This window comes from Schistocerca gregaria, chromosome 10 (assembly GCF_023897955.1).
Source record: "Schistocerca gregaria isolate iqSchGreg1 chromosome 10, iqSchGreg1.2, whole genome shotgun sequence".
Taxonomy (NCBI): domain Eukaryota; kingdom Metazoa; phylum Arthropoda; class Insecta; order Orthoptera; family Acrididae; genus Schistocerca; species Schistocerca gregaria.
Genome location: NC_064929.1, coordinates 168510377 through 168530942, shown reverse-complemented (window position 1 = coordinate 168530942; position 20566 = coordinate 168510377). Strand labels below are relative to the sequence as shown.

Below are 20566 nucleotides of genomic sequence, written 5' to 3'. Positions count from 1 at the left end.
GCCGAATTGCCGTTGAGGAGTGTAACAAGCTGGACCAACAGTGCCTTGATGAACTTGTGTATAGTGTGCCACGAATAAAGGCATGCGTCAGTGCAAGAGGACGTGCTACTGGGTATTAGAGATACCGGTGTGTTCAGCAATCTGAAGTTCTCGTTGTATGGTGGTACAACATTCAAAGTGAAGGGTTCATGAACAATAAAAAGGGCGAAAATTAAGTTTATGTTGATTTCTGTTCCAATTTTGTGTACAGTTTCCGGAACTCTCGAACCCGAGGTGATACAAAACTTTTTTTATGTTTGCATTTCACCAATGAGAAAAAATGATAATGGACATAAACAACTTTCTAGTTTTACACTGGTCAGCCTCTTACCATAAAGGTCGATATTGCTCTCTCAGTACGGAATATGACGCCCTGAGGCACTAATGCACATTTTGCACCCGTTATTCCTGCTGGCTACCAAATTGGAGAAGAGTCCATGGTTTTTGCAAGGGGTAGGAGGAGGTGTGCGTTCGGAAACAAGTCTGCTAAGAGCATCCCAGGCGTGCGCTGTAGGGTTTACGTCCGGGGAGTGGGTAGGCCATTCCTTACGTTCACTGTCTTGACTTTCCAGTGTGTCCGACACGTCAGCGGTCCTGTATGGGGGGGGGGGGGGGGGCATTGTCGTCCATAAACAGATAGTCGGGACAGACCGCACCTCTAAACAGATATACATGATCCCGAATAATCTCCCTGCAATACCGCTGTGCAGTAACGGTATCTCGCACATGGATGTGCAGCGGTGTTGGGCCATTGTGCATAATGCCTGCCCACTCGATACCGCCTACGTCATGGCGATGACGTTCGTAAACATGCTGTGGTGTGTAACGTCGTTCCCTCTCTCCGCACACAAATTTGCATCCAGCATCACTTGCCACAATGAACCGGGATTCGTCACAGAACATCACTCTGTGCCACTGTTACCGACCTCAACCACCATCCTTCCTGTGCTAATGAACTCTTTCTCGACGGTGAAGTGGTTGAAGTGGGATGCATTTAGCAGACTTATGAGCGTAAAAACTATCCACATCACCTCGAAATGGCTCTGGCAGAGGCACGTGCACCGCACCGGTTGCAAGGTCTGAAGCGATCTTCCTTCGAGTGAGATGTAAGTTCCTTTCCGTCATTAGGGTTACTTAGCGATCTTCTTGCGATGTGGCATGCTTTCATCCTTCATCGATCTACCTTAATCTCCAGATGACACTTCTGGACACACACGTTACTGTGTACACTTTAGTGACACTTCAACTGGCTTCGATCCGTCCAACTGCTGGTCCACTATTATAATCCCTCAACTGATGTCCTCCATGGATGTGCCATACCACACGGAAAGACACAATCAATTCCACGACCACCTTCATCAAACACCATACTGCGTGAACTGTCCAATACTTGCAGAGAGTGAACAGGTATCGCTGCAGTTAAAAATCCATTACTCTGCATTACCTTTTACTATCATTGGTCTGATGTTCCATACGAAATACCTGTTGTTCCTTAGCAAGTGTCCATTATTCCTTTGAAAATGTCAAACAGCGTACATTCCTTCTGTGTGCCTTTTATACCAACTATGTAAACACTCTGTTTTCTCCTTTTTCAAGGTGGTCTATTTTTTTTTTATTGGTTATGAAATCTCGAACTTCCACCTGCGACAGCAGTCGGTTTTATGTTAAAAACAGATAAATCCCTAATTCTAAGTTACGTAAATTTCCTCCGAAGCTGCTAATCGGATTCTGAAGACTGAAAAGCCGCTGATTTGTCTGTTTTAGAACTTTGATGGTAGCAGCAGAACGTACTACAGTTTCATATTTTTCTTTTTTAAAGAACCTATGTTCATACCAATACTTCTGTCATTTACTGTTGTACATTCCATTTTGGGTGAAAACAGAATTGCGATATCTTAAGCGGCTTTGGAGATATTTGCTGTGAACAGCTTAGCTAACGCAGTTTTGTAGGTTAACTTAGGAATCATTAGGGCCATGTAGAGCACGAGAAGGAGAAAACTGTGTGCACTGATGCTTTTGGTCTACACAGTAAGAGCACTACAAGAGATGGATGAATAGCTGCATACGTAGGGAACGTGCTACTGTCTACTGCTGACGTAGACAAAAGGCTACTTTCACCTTCTATTTTTCCAGAATGAAAATTTTCACTCTCCAGTGGAGTGTGCGCTGGTTTGAAACTTCCTGGCACATTAAAATTTGTGCAGGACCGATACTGAAACTCCGGACCTTCGCCTTTCACGGGCGAGTGCTCTACCATTTGAGTTATCCAAGCACGGCTCACGACCCGTCCTTACAGCTTCACCTCCGCCATAACCTCGTCTCCTACCTTCCAAACTTCACAGTTTCGCAGGAGAACTTCTGTGGAGTTTGGAAGGTAGGAGACGAGGTAATGGCGGAGGTGAAGCCGAGAGGACGGGTCGTGAGTCGTGCTTGGGTAGCTCAGATGGTAGAGCACTTGCCCGCGAACGGCGAAGGTCCAGAGTTCGAGTCTCGGTCCGGCACACAGTTTTCATCTGCCAAGAGTTTCCAGCTTCTACGTTGTTTTGCAGTATTACGCTATAAGTCCTACCACATTTGTACTTCTTGCAGCTACAGCCGCTCGCAGTGAGGGCACAGGTGTTAGAAGTGACTGTTGGAGTGCCACCAGGCGCCGAGTCGGGGTTGAAGTTTGTTGTCTGTGATAGTAGCATCCAGAGACTAGGTATTTACGGCCTTTGCCAAACCGCATTCAGAAAGTGGTTTCAACAGCATGAATCCGATGAGTGCGCTGCTGCTTGTGTGACGGTTCAAAAAAATGTTCAAATGTGTGTGAAATCTTATGGGACTTAACTACTAAGGTCGTCAGTCCCTAAGCTTACACATTACTTAACCTAAATTATCCGAAGGACAAACACACACATACCCATGCCCGAAGGAGGACTCCAATCTCCGCCGGGACCAGCCGCTCAGTCCATGACTGCAGCGCCTCAGACAGCTCGGCTAATCCCTAGCGACGTGTGACGTTTCAATGAACACAAACTCCCTCTAGTGACAACTTTTCTCCAACCAATGTCTGCTCAGTGTTATTGGTGATACACTGCCATGTCAGTCGCACGTATTCGGGGATTCTGTGCGTTTTGGTGCTTGGCCGTCCTATCTCCGATTTCCTTTCCTTACATCTCTCGGTGATCTTTGATCAAAACATGTTGGATTGATGTTCATTGCTTTGGATTTAGTTCGATACTATTCTTGTTAGGTGACATGCCCTTTTGGTGCAAATTGTGGAGTAAAAAAGGAATTTGCCGTTGTTCCGTGTGCTACAGTGAGATTTATTTTATCAGCGTTGGTGTTTTAACAAGGCGAGCACTGAATTCTACTCTGATAGCCTGTCCCCAATGTTATTCGATCTATGCATTAAGCAGTCTTTAAAGGAGACCAAGGAGGAATTAGGAAAACAATTGATTTTCAGTGGGAAGACATGTAAATTTCGACGTTTGACGATGACATTGCAGTTGTGACAGAGATGGCAATGGGCTTGTAGGAGAAGCTGAATGAAATGGACAGCTTCTAAATAAGAGATTGAAAAATAAAAGTAAGAAATGGTTAGTGGAATTTAATAGAATTAAACCGATAATGCTGGTAGAATTGTATTACGAAAAGAGATACTAAAATTAGAAGATGAGTTTTTCTATTTGGGCAGCAAGATAAATGAGGATGGCCGATATAGAGAGGATGCAGACTGATAGAAAAAAAAATCTTCAAAGTTTGTGAACGTCGAAAAATTTTAAACCTTAGGAAAGATTTTATGAAGGTATTTCGCTGGAATGTGTAGTGCATTTAAATGAAACGTGGACGATGAACGATTCAGACATGGAATATGGTGCTACAGAAGAGAGCTGAAGATTACATAAACTAATAAGCAGCTAATGAATCGAACCGGAGAGAAAAGAAATTTTTGGAACAACTTGACTAAAGGAATGTATCGGTTAGTAGGACACATTCTGAGGCAGGAAGGAATCGTAGATTGGATAGTGGAGGGAAGTGTAAGGCAAAAATTGTGGAGGGATACCAAGACTTGAGTATAGAAAGCAGGATGAAATGGCTACAGGTTGCAGTGATTACGCAAAGATGTGAGGCCTGCACAGGACAGAGTAGCGTGGAGAGATGGATCGAACTAGTTCTTTGAACTAAAGAGCGCAACTACTGAAAAGACAAATGAAATAACTGTTAGTGTCAGTATTATTGAGAAACAGCTCAAATCGTTAACACTGAACAATGCTCCATGCGCCGATGGAATCTCTATCAGATTCTATACCGAATTTGAAGCTGAGTTATGTTCTCGTCTACGATCTGTCCTATATCCTGAGTATAACACGAAGATCCGGTTCGTGCTGTAAGAGACTTACCAAAAACAGTTGAGGGGCCCAACATCCAGAATAACGTGGAAGACGTCGTAACTCCTCAGGTGATCTTCACTGAAAGAGAATGTCGTTAAAAATCTCCTCCCTGTGGCCCTACCACCTACATAATATCCCGTCCCTAAATCCATAAAAAGAGCATATCCCTACCCATCGCGAGCACCGTCGGATCACAAACTTCTACATTGGCAAAAGCATCTTGCCAGACTCCTTAGTCCGCACGTTGGCCACTGTGTGCACTACATCAAGAATACAACCGACATAATCAGTCGAATTAAATGCGTCCTTCTCGCAGAATTTGGTCAGCTTTGATGTGGTGATACCATTCACACGCCTTTCCAACCAGGATCCATAAGTCTGCTCTCCCAGTTACTTGAAGACAGTTTCCTGCGTTTCTTTAAGCTCACCCTGAGGTCATCGTATTTTTTGTGTCATAGAGTATATTTTAACCAGACTGACTGCGTCGCGATGGGAAGCCCGTTAGCTCCAGTTATAATCAGTCAGTTCATGGAGTACTCTGAGGACGTCACCCTAGCACCACTCCCTGAAAGCCTAGTTGCTTTTCTCGTTACGTCGACGACATTTTTTCTGTCTTTTCTCTTGGACGTGAAATGTTTGGAGAATTCTTGGACCACATCAACATCAAGTTCAAAGTGGAGGTAAAGACAGATGGTGCCGTGCCTTTTCTTGACGTTCGTAAAGAAAATGAGAGTCTGAGACACAGTGTTCACCAGAAATTCACCCACACGGAACTATATCTGCATGCTAGACGCTATAATCCCCTTCGCAGAAAAGTTCTGTTCTGAGGACCCTAGTGCATCCAGCAGAAATCGTTTCAGATCTAGAAAACCTTCCGAAGGAACTGAGCCACTGAGGAAAAGTATTAAAGGAAAACGGCTACAACAACCGCCAGATTTCGTAGACGATATTTCCCGAAAACACGGAAGCTGAAGGCCACAGAGGAGGACACAAAGCAGATCTCGTTTTTGCCGTTCTGTGGCTCAACAACAGGAATGAGGCATAAAATCGATTCGGTCTTCCTGGATCCAGCAAAAATCTGGCAACCAATGAGGCCCGTGAAAGGCGATACAGGTTTCAGAATTTTATGTGGGACAAACTGTACCTACTGTTGAACAGCGTCGTAAAGAAGAAGAAATATGTTTTCGCCTATGATATCCTGAGAAATCGGCTATAGCAGAAAACGTCCTAGAAAACGTTGCATTTGTCGAGACATCTGTTATTACGCGGACTAACGTTTCTGGGCCTGTGACATCAAAGAAACGATAGAGCTAAAAATATGTTACAACATCTGCAGTAAGGATGGCGGCCTCCAGATAAGCACAGTTGGAACCAGACCATCGGAAGGTTGAAACGGGCGGGGCAAGCGCGCAACGAAAACAGTATCATATATGTCACTGGAGCGAGCACGAGTGACGTCACAGAAGGCAGCGCGGCTACATGAGGGCGGCAGCAGCAATCATTCGACACATGCTGAACTTCAGCACCTTCCGCGGAAAGCTGTCGTGCTCCTGACCCGCATTGTAAACACCTTTCCCCTACATAGCAACTTTCCTGCGGCGTTAAAAACGGCGAATGTAATTCCAATATCGAAAACTGGCAGAGACCTTGCGAACCCATCAAATCACCGGCCAACCAATTTGCTGCAAGCCCTTGGTAAAATTCTAGAGCGAGTGCTTCTGGAACATCTCAAGCAATGCCTCTGTGAACATGGCATTGTCAGGCCCGAACAGCTCGGCTTTCATCCAACAATGTCAGTTGAACTTTAGTTGATAGTTATAACCAAAGAGGTCCAATACCATTTAAACTTCCGGCAGTCTACAAATGGTTCAAATGGCTTTATGCACTATGGGACTTAGCATTTGAGGTCATCAGTCCCCTAGACTTTATCATGGAGTACTGGGAAAAAACAGGCGGTCTCCATAGGCGATTGCTTATGAATCGCTCGTGTGACCTATCCTAGAATATTGCTCAAGTGTGTGGGAAACGTATCAGGTAGGACTGACGGGGGATGGGGAACGTATACGGAGAGAGGCAGCAGGAATGGTCACAAGTCTGCTTGATCCGTGTGTCATCACATAGATTCTGAAGAAACTGATCTGGCAGAATCTTGAACATCAATGTAAAGTATCAGGAGAAATGCTACTTAGAAAGATTCAAGGAAGACCTTTAGACAGTGGCTCAAAAAATATATAACAACCCCTTAGGTATAACTCCAATAGGGATCATGAGAGCAAGAAGAGATTAATGACAGCACCCACGGAGACATTTTCACAGTTACTCTTCTCTAGTAAGTGGCGCAATGGAACGTACCCTCTGCCATGCACTTCACTGTGGTTTGCAGAGTATGGACGTAGGCGTAGATGATGATGCAAGAGCTCTTCATCTCCGACACTATGAAACATATATCTTTTGATGTAAGCTCTTTGCTTCTCGTATTTTAGGAGAAAGTAGCGTGAACCAAAACAGGAAAGAAAGTTTTTGTAAACATGGACTCTGAAATGCATACCAGCACTTGTTCAGTTTGTTCAGTAGAAGAGATGTTTCACTCTAGCCAAAATAGAGTGCTCATAGCTCTTAAAGCATGCGGTTCAGGCCCAAAGTTTGCTATACATTATTATCTTGTTTTGGCTAATACTCCAGAGTATGGAAAGCAAAGACCTTGCAGCAGAAGAGGCCTGTTCCATACTATCGAAGGTGAAGAAGTGGTCACACTTCTTACGGTATGAGTTTCAGAGCCCATGTTTACTACACCTTCTTTACTTATTTCTGTATTAGGTTCTTCTTTTCTGGGGGAGAGGAGGAGACATCATACCAGCTTTTATCCTCCTGCCAATACGTCATCAGTGAAGCAAGTGCGGCCCAATGTTCCACATACCGGCGGCCCCTCTTTTGCAACAAAGTCGGCGAGGCGGCGGCCGTCTTGCAGGGCTGCATCTCTCTAAGGAGCTTCATTAAATTTTAAAGGCTCGCCCACGAAGAGACGGCGGAGGTCTTTCGCGAGGCGCCCGGGGCCCTAAAGTAAACAGGCGGGGCCTCGGGCCGCCGGAATTTGCATAATGAAATGAGTTCCGCCCGCGCGGCTACGTCGGTCCGCTGGCTGCACGCCGCACCGCGGCTGCCGTCCGCTCAAACAGCACTGGCGCACTCTTGTGTGCTCCGGCAACCGGCTTCTCCACCATTTTCATCGTTCCCCCACGCTTTTCCCTTCCTGACGACAACCAAAGCACCGTTACTCATACGGAAACCCTTGAGTGCGCCGAAGGCCTGCAGTCATGGACTGTGCGGCTGGTCCCGGCTCGAGTCCTCCCTCGGGCATGGGTTTGTGTGTTTGTCCTTATGATAGTTTAGGTTAAGTAGTGTGTAAACTTAGCAGTTAAGTCCCATAAGATTTTACAGACGCAGAAGGCCAATGATGTTTACAGCATATTTTGTCTACCATGCAACCACGATATTAGCGCTAATGGGAAAAATGGGCGGGACTAGAGGTATCTAGAAGTGAGCACACCATGAGGCTGTTGGGCGTAGCTGAAGTAACTAAACAACAGTGTCACACTACTAGAGGTGTCTATACAAAGCAGGGCAATGGCAACGATAGACAAAGCAGATACTGCGTCACATCTACAACAACAATTGCCGAAGTTGACATTTCGTCAGAAAGGAACCCCAGGAATTTCACTGAGGGAGGAAGAAGTGGGAGATGGAATACTAGCGTTTCTGCTGACAGGTTAGTACACTCTCGACTGTACGGACAGTGGACGTGAGGAGTAAAATCACAACAGTGCGTGACGAGTGAAAGTGATACTGAAACAGGTGTCAAGCCAGGTAGTTTATCATTCTCGTCGGACAGATTGCCACAAATCCCGTGTTCAGTAAAACGTGCTACAGAACAACTATTATCCGAGGAGAGGGTACTAAACAAAATTGCGTTGAAGGAAGATCGTCCGTATCATAGTGATATGTGAATTATGAATATGTTTCGAATAAGTTAAAACGGCTCTGAGCGCAATGGCTCTTAACGTCTTAGGTCATCAGTCCCCTAGAATGTAGAACTACTTAAACCTAACTAACCTAAGGACATCACACACGTCCATGCCCGAGGCAGGATTCGAACCTACGACCCTAGCAGTACCGCGGTTCCGGACTGTAGCGCCTAGAACCGCACGGCCACCGCGGCCGGCTATTTCGAATAAGTCCGCAGCAGTATGATCGCGTAGTGCTTAAGAACTCCAGATATTCGAAAGAGAACAGGGCGCACGTGTTAGAAAAATTTGTGTTTGCGCATTTCAGTGATGGCCGAGACAATTTACAGAATGTCCGTAATACTTACCTACAACGTTATGACATAAAACCACGGGCTGCGTAGGTTGCCGTGATTTCAAGGGAAGCAGGGGATGGTTCCAGAACATCAAACAGATCTACCGAATCGGAAAAGAAAATTGTGGATGAGATAAGCAAACTTACCCCATCGTTCAGTGAGGCATTAGTTTTCAGCTCCGACCAATCGGGGTTTGAAGAGGAAATGCACATGAGAGTGTCTGAAAATTAGAGGTACTAAGAGACTTGTATCAAGGTTATCTAACATCAATGGCATAACGTATTTGTATACAATTATGGCGAATGTCAATCTGAATGGTAAACTGGCTGCAAAGTTAATCGTTGTGCTGCGAGGTGTGCTGCCCCCAATTATTCTTTTTCGTGTACGTGATCTTGCAAGGGCAGTAGCGAATACTTACGTCACAGCAAGCAAGAGGGGAGGGGGGGGGGGGGGGGACGAATGAGCGGAAGAGAACAACAAGTATTTTATGAGCACTGCTTTTGGCCAATAGCTGGACCAAATAACATGCTTTTGCTTGATTCCTGGTCTGCGTATAAAAGTGGAACTTAATTAAAGCAAACTATACCTCCTGAAAAGTGTGTAACATTCCAGTTCACACCACCTGCAACCAACAGACAAATTCAGCCACTGGATGTTTGTTTTTTCGGTGCCTATAACACATACTCGTACTATCGCACTACCTGCACCTTCGAGTTAAAGGGCAAGCAGTTTCACGATAAGCTCCACGTTAGACCGTTTCCTATGCGCAGTCTTTAAAGTGGATACCATGCTGAACCGTCCTGCGCTGTTCGTAGCTTCCACGGAGTTCGCTTTCAGTATTGATGGTGCGAACCATTTTCACCACAGTGGAGCGCCATTTTTCATTCTGTGTTCATGGTGCAGGTTAACGGTTCGTTTTTAACATTTGTTGAATGTAATGCCACCGATGCATATTTTCGGAAGTGTAATAAATACATCCCATAGAATGTCTGCACCTGTCGGGCACATTTTCTGTCACCCTTCTGGAGCACACAGTGAGCCATTAGCAGCAAATACTTTTCTTATCTTAATTATTAACACAGCACTACAAATGAGCCTCACTAAAGATTAAACTTGCCTTCTCGCACTCAAGAGGTTCCTTCACAGTGTAGCGGTGTACTTACATAAACCCTTTTCAAAGAACTTCCGGGATTGCAGCTGCTCACCGTTTACTACACTCACGATGTTTCGACAGGACACCTGCCAGTCATCCTCAGATGAGTCGTTGTAGACGGGCGGAAAACGTCCTATCTTCCGTAGTTTGATAGTGCGCTGTGTATATTCCGCTCATGCGTTAAGGGGCGTGATGCACGATTTTGGAACCGACATTTAGACATTTTTTCAGTAAAATAACAAGAAAGTTAAGGGACTGACTTTAGCCTTTATTGTACATAATTAAAATTGTGCGATGTATTTTTTTTTTTTTTTTTAAGTAAGCAACAGTCCGTGTACCAGAGGATCGCTTCCCAGAATGCTCATCTACCAGACTCGTATAATATTTCCCTAAAAGATGACCAGTTGTTTTTTCCCAGAGCAGAGCGAAAAGTGCTGTCTATAAAACAGTGCCTGTGCCAATATTTATAACTGAAAAAAATTTGTTTTACGATTTACATCTTACATGAGATGGATGGAAAAATTCCTACGCCAGGCGGTATCGTTGAGAAGGACACAGCTTAATCACCTGAACTTCCTTACATAACCCAATAACAATAACATAAATATTTTGACCGCAGGTTCAAATAGCTACACGATTATAATTATACTATCATAAACGGAAACAAATACGAATAACTCGAAACCACCAACTACAGAAGAAATTGAAGCAATTACGACACTCAAAAACAGCAAATCTAGTGTACAAAATTCTATTAGAGGCGAACATTTGACGTGGTCCTTGCCAAATACAGCAAAGGAGCTAATTTATTCTTCGAAGAAATCTGGAAAACAGGATAAATTCCTGAGGAATGGAGAGTTGGCTTGATGCACTCACTTCACAAAAGAGGTAATAAACAGGACGTAAAGAACTACATAGAAACCTCTTTACTGCCAGTAGCGTATAAATTATTTCCTACGATTTTAATAATCGGAACAGAAACAACACTAGACAGTCGTGTAGGTGAATATCAAGGTGCTTTTAGAAAAGGAAGGTCATGCTCAGCACAAATATTTAATCTCAAGTCAATAATTCGCTACAGATTACTTAATTCGAAGGAAATTATAGTTATGTCAGTGGATTTAAAAAAGGTTTTGATTCTGTTGACAGAGAAACTATCGAAAAATAATTCGAGAATTTGGCATAAAGTCTAAAACCGTGAACGATCTGTAGAGTAAAATTTATGAGAGAAATTTCACATACTTTCAAAATAAAAACAGGTATATGACAAGATGACTGCCTATCTCCAATTCTTTTTGGTAGTGTGCTACAGAAAACAGAGTTTGGAAAGAAATACTTATTGAACACAACATTTCGACTATAAGATTAGGAAGAGGCAGAAAAAAGTTGGAAATCAACTGTCTTGCATTTGCAGATGATTTTGCTATATTCTCCGAAAATGTGGCATCCGCTATAACACATATAAATCTCCTGGAAGAGATAGCAAGCAGAGCTCGCTTAATAATTTCTGCATAAAAAACAAAAATTTTAACGAACGTTAAGGATGCTCCAAAATTCATGAAAACCGATACTGGCCAAATAGAGACGGTACAAAGATTCAAATGTCTAGGGGAAATAAACCAAGAAAATAGTTTGGAAAAATCTGAGAGACAGGAAAGTTGCCGGCCGGAGTGGCCAAGTGGTTCTAGGCGGTACAGTCTGGAACCGCGCGACCGCTACGGTCGCAGGTTCGAATCCTGCCTTGGACATGGATGTATGTGATGTCCTTAGGTTAGTTATGTTTAAGTAGTTCTAAGTTCTAGGGGACTGATGACCCCAGCAGTTCAGTCCCATAGTGCTCAGAGCCAATTTTGAGGAAAGTTTGTGTAAAATGGGGAGAGCAAATAGTTTCACCAAAGCCCTCAACAACAAAAAGTGTCTATCCAAAAATTCAAAAAAGGGGCATTACAACACAGTAGTGAAGCTAGAATACCTATATGCTAGCGAATACGTGCCATTAAACTATAATGTAGACAGATTAGAAGTTCTAGGAAGAGGAACCGTAAAAAAAAAAATATTAGAACCTCAAAAACACAGCAGAAGGTTGGAAATAACGAAGTTATGCTGAAATTTAGAAAATATTTCACACGTGCAGATTACCTAATACGAAACTTCATTGATTTTTTGAGTAAGAAGTCCCCAACAAGCTTGGGCAACCAAGTAAAAAAGGATTTAGAAAGAAACAAATAAAAGTGAAGATACAAACGAATGAGAAGACTTTGGTCAAAACGTATCGAGAACGCAAGGATTAAAGACAGGGTAGCTAAAAAGACTGGTTGAAAATGGTCTGAAGACAGACAGAAGAAACATAGTGAACAGATAAAGGCATACTGGAAGAAAAGAAAAGAAGAATGAACGAAAAACTGAATTTTGAACGTGGTCGTCAGATAGCCTATTCGCAGTAAAACAAGAAAAAGAAACTCAAAGAACCCTACTCGAATCCCAAAACGGTACTAACCCCATGGATGTAATGTATAACCAGACCCTCATTACCAAATTGGTGTTTGTAGCTTTAATCCACAACTGATCTCAATTTCACTCAAATTTCGATAAAAGAGCAACAGTTTCTTGACTATTGATCACAAGAGCATGAAACGCCAGTATTTGTGTTTTCACATCCTGAACACAATCCCAACATAAAAATAAGTCATCTTCGAACAAAATTTTTGTAATCGCAAAATACTTTAACAACTGTGACCTAACGAGCGGTCTCCGTGTAAACAATCAAGCAATTTGTGAAACTTCAATAGATTGGAGAATTGTTTGGCAGGGTAAATTTGATTGGCATGTTTGTCAAAGATAGTCTCACTGACGTCTTTGAAAGTAAAATTTGACAGCCGATTGGACAACGTGGCAGACGTTGTTGGTGTAACAGTCCCATCGTGCATGGTTAGCAAGAAAGAGCTCTCGCGTGCTGAAAAGTAGTGCTTCCGAAATTTGTATGTGAAAAAATCTTAAGGAGTTTTGAATAACACAATTGTTACTAATATTCCACGTCTTTATTCTTCATATCTATAAATTTGCGACCCCCTGCCGCTAGAGTGCTCAAAATTGTAGTGTGTAAAATGGCGGTGTGCAGTGTAACTACGACGGAGCATGAGAAAACTGTAATCGCAAATTCGAAGAGTTCATCCACGCATGGAGCTCTCTTTCACTCTGTGTGACAGTGCCAGATCACATAAGAGCGAAGCATCATCTCAGTTCGACGCCTTGAGTTCACTGTCGATCGCCCTCTATACAGTCTGGACTTTGCCCCTTCTGATTTTCATCTGCTTCGAGGCCTCAAAGAACACCTTGGCAGCGATGAAGAGCTGCAAGCGGAGATGAGGTTGCGGCTCCGTGAACATAGACAGCTTAGAGTGACGGTATCAACAAACTGGTCTGTCGTTGGAAGAAATATGTCGGTTGTCAGGATAATTACTTTGAGAAATAAATATATAGACATAATTGTTTTATTTATGAAGCGCCGGCGGTTGTCAACGAGCGGTTCTAGGTGCTACAGTCTGGAACCGCGCGACCGGTACGGTCGCAGGTTCGAATCCTGCCTCGGGCATGGATGTGTGTGATGTCCATAGGTTAGTTCGGTTTAAGTAGTTCTAAGTTCTAGGGGATTGATGACCTCAGTGTTAAGTCACATAGTGCTCAGAGCCATTTGAACCATTATAAGAAGCCTTAAGAGTATTTACATAAATAACTCGCCGTCCTACAATTTCTCTCACTGTTTCGTGAATTTCCCTAATTGTGTAAAGTACGATCAAAGACGAAGAAAAATGAGCAATGACAATTACTAAAATAGCAGAGTTTTTGCGTCTTTTCTAATCATATATTAGACAGCAAGACTTTAAGGAGAAACTCGCACAACACAGAAGATAGAATGAAACTTTAAAAAAAAGTTGAAGCTCACCTGTTCTTCCACGGACGATTTGGTATTATAGTAAATTTTCATCAGAGGACCGAGTACAACAGAGCAGATTTGCGCATAACTGTGACTTCTGTTCCACCGTGAGTGCGAAGTAATTCTAACAAATTATCGAAAGTTAGAGCTTTCCGACAAAGTTGTGTAAACATCAGGTTGTGTGTCCATTGTATCCTTTATTAGATTCTTATTGGTATACATAACGATTAACTCTGATTATTCCCTGGATCAATGCCTCGTTTCTTTTTTTCCTTTATAGACAATACTGAAGCCAATGCAAAAATGCTTTGTCTGCCTTGGTAGCCATTTGCACTAGAGTGAAAATAGTTTGTGAAACGGCGCGCACAACTTGACAGATGCTGCAAGAGTCACGTTAAATTTGACATACTTGGTTGATTGGAAAACATTCCGTGGTGTAAACACTCTTTGGCGGCATGGCAAGGAGGAACAGTGTCGTTTTCACAAACGTCTCAGTGGCATCAATCGGAAGATGTAGTTTACCATGGAGGAGGTGGCAGGCGTAAATAAAATTTTCTTGATGTGCTAGTTTTCAAGACAGAAGATGGTAGCGTAGGCCACACGGTTTACCGAAAACCCATGCACACAGACCGTTACCGTCATCGGAATTGGAACCACTACCCACAACAAAAGCGAGGCATTATAGAAACGTTGGCGGATAGAGCGAAGGAAATTTGTGAAGCAGAGCTGCTTGACGCGGAATTAAAATATGTCACCAACACATTGCACAGGAATGGTTATTCGTTCGCTGAGGTGAAAAAGAGCGTTAAGACCACCGCCTAGAAATCATAGCGATACTCAATCGCCGGTGAAAAAGATTTCATGCGTTTCATTAAGGACGTCACTGACCGCATAAGAAACATCTTGAGAAAGCGGAATATCGAGGTAAACTAAAAACTCAACCGCAAGATACAAGATCACCTAAAATCAGCCAAGGATGCTTGTCAACAGCTGGAAAAAGCCGGAATTTATAGGATTTCGTGTCGTTGTGGGGGAGGTGTACAAACGGTCAAAAACTAAATAGAAGAGTACAAGATCATTTGCAGAAGAGGGGAGAGTGACGTATCAGCTGTTGCGAAACATGATTTGCATCCAGAAGACCACCGCATTTAGTTTGATATGACAAGTCCTGACAGCCACAATGGTATATCATGAAACGTTATAAAGGCCATAAAGATAGTAAAACACACCGGGAATTTTAGTAGAAGGGAGGGGGGGGGGGCTCTGAAATTTAGTGACATCGGGATCCCGGTTAAGATGATGTGTACCGGTCTTCCATAATGCGGTGATACCAACAGCGAACGACAGCAATCGACAACGGCCAGTTGAGCTCGCGTATTCAAAACATGTGATGTGACGTCACGGCGCAGAAGCGAAATTTTGCTGTAGTCAGTAGCGAGGCAGGGTGTGAACCGAACATTCAAAGAAGTACGATGAAAATCTCCTCAGCAGATGGGGGGCAAACTGGTGGGTTTTAAGGTGAAATCCATTCGACCACGGCATAATAGCCCGGTACATTTTATTAACGGTGAATCTTGCTTGATACGTCTGCGCACTTTTTTGACAAAACCGTGGACAGAAACGACTCATTTGACAAACAGGTTTGGTCGTTATTACAGGTCGGACAGTGCATAATAAAACGTAAAATAGACCTCGCGTTCCCAACAGGAGTGCAGTTAAGCAGCATGAACGTGGTGATGGAAGCTAAAGGTACAAACGCCAGATTTTGAAACTTGTAAACCCAGGCGCTCCACAAATGTTAATACTCTAGCTGGTACGGAAATATGAGAAAACATTCCACGAACAACACTTTAAGTCCTTCACGTTTCCATTTCTTTAATAGGAAGGAAGGTCACATAAAAATATATGGATACTTGTGTTGAAAAAACATCAAACGTAGCATAGAACATAGCGGATTCTATTAATTGATGAATGATGTGTTTGTATTGTTAGACAAACGTGCTTGGTTTATTGTTAATTTTCTTTTGGCCGGATGGGCATTACGCTGGAAGCCCTTCTTCACTGGTCCTACAGATAGTGCACAATAATATAATTATGTAATAAATGGGTCAAATAGCCCTGAGCACTATGGAACTTAACATCTGAGGTCATCAGTCCCCTAGAACTTAGAACTACTTAAAGCTAATTTATCTAATGACATCACACACATCCATGCCCGAGGCAGGATTCGAACCTGCGACCGTATCGGTAGCGCGGTTCCAGACTGAAGCGCCTAGAACCACTCCGTCACAGCGGCCGGCTAATTATACAATAGATAATACTATATGCTTATGAACTCGCTGACTGTTTCGCGTCAGATTACTCATTATTTACGTATGTTTATTATTCCGCTCTCGTAGAATTTATGTACCCTTTTCTTAATGTTTTAGTTTAATCTTAAGCTTGTTTTCAGCACGCCGTTGTTCTATTACAGATGAGGCAACATGTATCTGTTGTCAAATGCTAGCACAGTATACCATTGTTGCAGATTAATGCGTGCCATTTCCTGTGACTCGGATGACGCGTATATTCGTTTTATTTAATTATTTCAGTTGTTTGTCTAGTCACAGGAAAGAACACGCACGATCCTATAGTATCAATGTCTTCGACGACAAATACAGTGTGGTTCCAGTTAAAGTGCAGGTACTCAGTAAGGCCCGAGGTGGACTGTAATGATGGTATGGTAGCGAAATTTGTTAGAAATTCTGATGATGTTTTAATCCTGAACTGATTACAGATGAAGAAAATTAATTCCAATTTTGGCTACCATGTACTAATCTGGTGCTATGAATGCAAGAAAGGCGTATAGAAATATTTCGATATGTAATGGATTAGGAACGGAATCTGGGCAGAAAAGGTCAAACCAGTGAAAGGAGCATAATGCTGATTTAATTATTAGCTGTCTCATATACAATCTGTTCAGTATGAGCACCGGAAATGTCTAAGAGGTACAGTACAGCGCCAGATTTGCACCTGGTGGCCAAAAGCAGAACTAAAATTTTTCCCAGCGTAAATCGGTTCCGCATTAACGCATAGAAATACCTACCACGTCTCGCTTTCATACGACAATCGAGGCCGACAATGAACTTTCGAGAGTACTTGCCCTTCAATTGTAACTACCCTGTATTTATTTTCAAACCGTTGTTGTTGTATGAACATGCGTCTTGTTATCTGTGACATTGGTAAAAAACAAAATCATTACGTAAAACGAATAATGTACTCATCTCCTAAGCCACAGAAGACAACAAACATCAACCTGCAACCCTGATATTCTAATACTTGACCACCAATACATCGCTACTAAAATAAGTGTTGCAAAACGAGGGCATGCTGAAAACCATTTGAAAATTGTAGTAAAAACTTTGAGAGAAATGTGAAAGAATTCCATGAAGGCGCAATAAAAAATTTTCGTAGGTGCTGAGCAACCTAATACAAAATGGAGAGCGCCTCCTGTAACGTATAGCACTATTTATTGTACCTCTTATTGTCCATCTCCTACAGGACCGGCGTAGATCGGCATGTAACCTGCTGCCGATCCGGCCAAAATAGTAAACAAACAATGGAACAAACAGCCTCATGTGTGAAGAAATATTTTGCTGACACCAACCTACATAGGGAGAAACGATCACCACGATAAAATAACAGCAATCAGAGCTCTTACGGAAAGATACAGGTGTTCGTTCTTTCTGCGCGCTATACGAGATTGGAATAATAGAGAATGGTGAAGGTGGTTCGATGAACCCTCTGCCTAGCACTTAAATGTGATTTTCAGAGTATCCATGCAGATGTAGATGCATACAAACATGTCATTCACCAACATTATCACTCATAGATTGCAAGGCAACCTGAATGCAAATTGTCGAATATTCATGGAGGCAGTCACGCATTTGCGAAAGTACTTCGTATGACAGCATCTTGTATGATACTCAATGTTTTTCTGCAGTTAGATGGGCCATCCTAAAATAGTCGAAAGTGCTGATGATGGTAAATATTATCTACGAACGTGCGGACGACTGCATATGTTGCGTCACTTACCTGACCAAGAGAAGTACGGGACGCGCAGCGGGTTGGTCTCCCGCAGAACAACTGGACCGGGACTGGAGATGCGACTCTCCTCAACCCCTCCCTCACCAAACTTAACCCACTGTCCGGCCGCCCGCTTTTTTCCCCGCATCTCCTGCGAGGGGGGCGGCTTTTGTTAGACTCCTCCTCGCCTAGCGGTGTGTCCGACTTCTTTATTGTTCCGGCTCAAAACACGAGCTGCACTGTGCTGGACCGCTCTCCGTCTTCCGTGTCGAAGGCATTTGTACTCGCCGTTTCTGTGGCTGTCACGCACCGCCTGCTATTAGTCGAACATGTGACCGCTTCGACCACACACAAGTGATGTTTCTCGGTCACAAAAACAAGAAAACGTTCTCTTGGTACCGTCCAACATTTTATTTTGGACCACAAAGTCGCTTGTCGTCTAAAATCGTAACCATAAAACAATAGACAACGACAATCACAACTGAAAAAAGTTAAATTTTACGAAATTTTTGTCGTAGGAGTGACACACCTTATAGTTTTATCTCAGACATACTTCGACATTTTAAAGTTACATTTGGCAGATAAGAATAAAAGCATTCTCAGCGAATTTCACTGGTATGATATTATCGTATTATCAGGTCAGTGGTGGCTTCGTGTTGTCGCAACGTTTCGACGAGTTTCCTACCCGTCATCTTCAGGCGAAGTGTCGGGTATATATCTGGTTCGTTTCCTTGTGGCTATAAAGAAACGATCTGGGTGTGAATTCTACGCTTCGGATGAAGGTCGAATGTGGGAGATAGTTCTTGTCGTCGCAGATTTTTGTACAGTTATAGGAGGGAATGCCATGAACAGCGTACTGGAAATTTTGGTGGCTGAAGGCTAAGTGTGGGAGCGGGCTTGCGTTTGAAGACAACTTTCGCACGTTTTTCTGGAATAACTAAAAAACCGTGTCCTCCAGCGAAAATTTCCTTCATAAACGTCCTGTTAGTTCCTTTTTTTCTGTCCGGCTACTAGTTAGCACGTATCGAGCGAGAGAATGTTAATATCACACACATGGTTTGAGAAGGCCATAAATAACGTTGCGGGTTGTATAATGCGACTTCGGTAAGGGGTAGCTGAATCGCTCTGTATTTAAGCTGCCCCTCTGTTGTCTTCACATGCAGTATCAGATTGGCCCGCAATAGAGGAAAGGGAAAGTTATCGATGAGACACAGTTTAGCATCTAATACACGTCATTGAACACTGACAGGTTAGCGAGAACCCAATCTCACAGCGTCTCCTCCCCATTCTGAACAAATACGTAAAACCGTTTTACGGCTTCAGGGTAAGAATCGGGAGCCTCCAAGTGGAAACAACTACATTAGTGACAGTTAACTACATTGGTGAAAGCAGCTATAGCGTGGCGACTTACACAGTGATTCCTCGTATAATGGGTATACCCGGTAACGAATGAGACGTTACTTCTCACACATTTGTTCCGTTTACATGCTACACAAGTTTCGGAAGAAGAAAATCGACTTTTCGAAAACTGATTCCCACTGTCGGGATTTCATGTTAGACCTGATTCGGTTTAGCTAGCCCGTTGATGCATAGATGTTCCGTGTGCCAGTTGTTTTAAACAGCTGGTATCCTCAAAGCATCTTTCTCGTGTCAATAAAGGAGTACGATTTTCTTACGGATGTCAGTGAGATCGAAAAGAGGACGGGGGAGGATGAGGTTTGTTTCCCGAAAGCGTAATTTTATGAGTCCATTCGATAGGGTAGTCCCACGTATTTGTTTCATGGATATGTATTAACTATGATATTAAAAATCGATGGAGTAGTCGCACATATTGTTTCATGGAAATACATTAACAATGACACTAAAAATCGACTCAAGCACCGACAGCCATGGCCCACGCTGACTGCTACCGCCAAACATGCAGCGCTGCTGAGTGGCTGCTTGATTGCTGTTTATTCTTGGTGTTTTTACTGTGACTGTTAATACATATCGACAAAACGTATATCGGTGTAGACTAATTTCAGAGCTCTCTATCTAGTGGACACGTAAAAGTTTTCATTTAAAAACAATTTTGTTTTCAATGGGAAACCATCTGTTGCCACTAGGCGACCCCTGAAATACGTCAGGAGCAGTAACTGTATGGGCTGATTACAGCTACACAACGCAAAAACCAAACTGTAAATACCTGGCGTAACACAAGAGAAAAAAGTGAAAGGAGTTGGAGGGGGGGGGAGGGGAAGAAAAAGAGAGAGAGAGAGAGGGGGGGGGGGAGGGAGTGGTTGGGGGGGGGGGGGAGGTAGTGGCACTGCTCATGAGAGGCACGATGTTTTTGCCAGATTGCGTGCGGGATGTACTATTAGGAAGCGTCACAATATGAAGTGCAGTCACGAATCGTTTGTAACATTATGTGATTGTGGCAAGCAGCGCTTCCACCTCGTTATTTCGTAAGTAGATAAAACGAATATGATTCCTGTATTGCTATAAGTATAATGAGCCGTCGGCTACATCTGTCTGGAATTAAGTAGTGTGTGCGCCAGCGAACACCAACAGTGAAAAATTAGCCATTTATTACAGTTTTATTGGCAATCTGGAAACCGTAGAAATCGATCAGATAACATTTCATTTGCTATATTTCAAATGTT

General features: G+C 43.1%; 2 long non-coding RNA genes across 3 annotated transcripts in view; one reads left to right on the top strand and one right to left on the bottom strand.

Annotated features, from left to right (window-relative positions):
* Window positions 1-18021, bottom strand: part of LOC126293362 (uncharacterized) — a 216603-nt gene extending 198582 nt beyond the window's left edge. For both annotated transcript variants that reach the window (XR_007552280.1, XR_007552281.1), the window contains exon 1: window positions 17934-18021. This is a non-coding gene — a long non-coding RNA (uncharacterized LOC126293362). The remainder of the gene's footprint in view (window positions 1-17933) is intronic.
* The window catches only part of LOC126293363 (uncharacterized), a 1719051-nt gene that overhangs the window by 28547 nt on the left and 1669938 nt on the right, over window positions 1-20566 (top strand). The gene's annotated exons all lie outside the window — the stretch shown is intronic.